This window comes from Helianthus annuus, chromosome 3 (genome assembly GCF_002127325.2).
Source record: "Helianthus annuus cultivar XRQ/B chromosome 3, HanXRQr2.0-SUNRISE, whole genome shotgun sequence".
NCBI lineage: Eukaryota > Viridiplantae > Streptophyta > Magnoliopsida > Asterales > Asteraceae > Helianthus > Helianthus annuus.
Genome location: NC_035435.2, coordinates 13,331,683 through 13,335,021, shown reverse-complemented (window position 1 = coordinate 13,335,021; position 3,339 = coordinate 13,331,683). Strand labels below are relative to the sequence as shown.

The following is a 3,339-nucleotide window of genomic DNA, read 5'->3' as shown; positions in this document are numbered from 1 at the left end:
CTAGCTTGTTGATTTCTAAAATTTGATTCTAATTGTAGAAACCTATCCGAGTTTTTCTTTTCAGTGTCGGAGATGAGGCGAGATATAGTATCTTCAAGCCTTTCTCGTCCACCTTGTTGTTGAGAAAAATTTTGTGACTCATTCCTCAGATGTTGAAAGTTTGTTCGTTGATTTAGGTTTTGTTGGCTACTACTATTGCCGGGTTCTCTCCAACCAAGGTTAGGGTGGTTACGCCATCCTTGGTTGTAGGTGCCCGTTGGGGGACCCGACGGCCTAGGTCTATTATCAATGTAGTTTACCGACTCTGTTTGATCATCTGTTTCTTTCATACAACTCCAATTTTCATGTGGCCCACCACACCCTTCACAAGCCATAACGGAGACTGTTTTTGTCAATTCTAGCTTTTTAATTTTTGAAGAAAGGGCCTCGATTTGGGCTTGTAAAGAAGTGCTTTCATCAACCTTATGGGCGCCCGGGGCAATAGATTTATTGCCTCGGGGAGTGTGCCATTGAAAATTGGTTTGAGCAATTTCTTCAATTTGTTTATATATTTCTTGCGGGCGGCGATTACCTAAAAGTCCCCCAGAGCTAGAGTTAAGTGTTTGTCTAGTATGTGGCAACAATCCATTATAGAAAGTGGATACTTGTTGCCACACCGCAAGACCGTGATGAGGACACTTTCGTAATAGCTCCTTGAATCTTTCCCAAGTTTCATATAAGGATTCCCCCTCGTCTTGCGAGTATGTATTAATTTCAGTCATTAATTTAGCCGTTTTAGTGGGAGGGAAATACATATATAGAAATTTTTGGGCTAGTTCATCCCAGGTGTTTACCGAACCAACTGGGAGGGTGTTAAGCCAAGCTTTTGCTCGGTCTTTTAGTGAAAATGGAAACATTCGAAGGCGAATGGCGTCATTTGATGCTCCATTTATCCGAAAGGTATCACATATTTCTAAGAAATTAGTAATATGTAGATGGGGATCCTCGTCCGCAAGCCCATGAAAGGTTGCAGAGTTTTGAAGCATCTGTATCAAATGTGGCCGAAGTTCGAAGTTGTTGACTTCGACATTCGGTGCATTGATAGCGGCGCCAAGGTTACCTACGGTGGGTCGTAGGTAATCCATGAGGGTACGCTGGTCCGCCATTGGAAGTGGGTCCCCCGAAACCTTCTCTTGGTTTTAGCTTTTAGTCTCTTTCTGAGAAAGCGTTCGGGTTCTTCTAGAGGTTCTTTTATGTCTTTATTAAAACCGGAGCTCATACACTACGTAGAGGTGGCGTCTTGTTCCAAGTCCTGTCACAACAACAAAAAAGAATGCTGGTCAGAAAGTTCACCACGGCCCCGTGCTCAGTGAACACGGCCCGTGGTCGGAGTTACAGTGATTGTTTTCCGGATCCCTGTTACTGTTACTGGAAAGTTGGACACGCCCCCGTGTTGCACCGACATGGCCCCGTGCTCAGCCTTCTGTAACTCGGAAAATAAAAACTGCCAGTACCAATGCTGGGCACGGTCCGTGTCCGACCAGGCACGACCCGTGCTGAGCTCTGCAGAAGTTGAAAAATTAAGAAAATCATAAAAATTAAAAAGAAAATAAAAAAATTATTAGGCCGTTGATTCCTAACTTTCTTAAAATCCTTGTGTCCCCGGCAACGGCGCCAAAAACATGATGTGCGTGAAGTGTGTTATAATTTGGATGTATATCTTAAGCCCTTTTTACACTTTTAGCCAAGTTTTAAATTTATAAAACACGATATTTACTAACACTAAACACACATATGGGCAAGTGCACCATCGTGGACGTAGTATAGTGTTGGTAAGATACCGAGGTCGTCCAAGGAAACAAGAGCTTTTAGTACCGGTTTATCCTCAACGTCTAATCAAACCACAATGTTAGAAAAAGATTTTTAAACTAAGAAAATAAAACTAACTAAAATGCTGAAAACAAAAATAAAAACAAAAACAGATAGACAAGATGAATCACTTGGATCCGACTCGTGTGTTAGTGTAACCTTTGATTATTTTCGCACTTTTGCACTTGTTTAAGAGATTATCTTAGTTATTATAGTAGGCCCCTCTTTTGAAGGCGACGTTACCCTCAACCTAGTAGTTTGAGTCAGCAAGGATACAATCCTAAAGGGTCGGATTATTGAAAGATAATTAATTAAGTTATTAATACATAATGTGGTAGGCTCCTCTTTTGAAGGCGACGTTACGCTCAACTAAGTAGTCTGAGTCAATAGGGATGCAGTCCTAAATAGCTGGGTTAATGTTTTAATAGTAGTTTAACTTATGAGGGGATCAAAGAGTTTGGACCCCCCGCCATCCAATACCTTTGGGCATTGAAGGAGGTCCTACTAAATTTGACCCAGGTCCCTTACAGGATCTCTAAACGCTGAACAACGGCAAGACTCTTACCAAACCGTTCCCTTGACCCTCGACCAGGTAGCCAACATACCTCCATATAGACCGTGGAGATATGAATGGTGAAAATCTTTTATTTTATATAGACAGTAAAATAATGCCAAGACACCACGGACAAACGATAAGGAAGAATCACCTTCAACATAAGAAACTAGTAATTAAAGTCATTAATACAAAACCAATTAAAAAGTGCAAAAGATTAAAAATAAAAAGTATTACACTAAACACTTGTCTTCACCAAGTGATGTAAGAGACTTAGGCAAACATGGCCTTTGATTGTCAAGAACTCTTACGACCAATCTTGGATCCCGAGACGAGTCACACACTCTATGATGGACAATGGATGATGGTGTTATGGTGGTGGTGGGTGGTGGGTGAAGTGTGAGAGAGGTGGTGTGCCAAGGGATGAGTTGAAATGTCTCCAAGCACTCCTATTTATAGGCTGAACAGAAGCTCGGGCACGGCCCCGTGCCCGTTGGGCACATCCCCGTGTCCATCCTTGTCTCTCCCCTCATTAATTGTAATTCGCAATTACAATAAATGCGCCTGCAGGAGTCTGACCACGCCCCCGTGTCCACTGGGCACGGCCCCGTGGTGGGCAATAGAAGCTTCTAAAGGTTTGTCTTTTCTGCTGCTTCTTGGGCACGGACGAGGCGTGTTAAGTCTTCTGTGTCCTTGGTTTTGCTTGGGAAGGTGCTGTTGAGGGGTCGGGCATTCCACTTTTGTTCCTTTTCTTGTATTTATGTTAGATTTTGCTGTCTTTTTGCTTCTTTTGTTAATTTGAGCTCATTTAATCCTGAAAATACAAAAGGAAGACAAAAACACACTTTTTCCAACATTAGTACTAAAAAAGGGTTAGTTTTATGCCACATTTGATATAATTTATATGTTGCATTTTGCGCATATCATTTGGTTTTGTC

General features: G+C 41.9%; 1 non-coding gene across 1 annotated transcript; it reads left to right on the top strand.

The window, feature by feature from the left end:
• Positions 1-660: 660 nt before the first annotated feature.
• LOC118491020 lies at positions 661-767 on the top strand. Its single transcript, XR_004890245.1, has one exon. It is a non-coding gene; the product is annotated as a small nucleolar RNA R71 (small nucleolar RNA).
• The last annotated feature ends 2,572 nt before the right edge of the window (positions 768-3,339 follow it).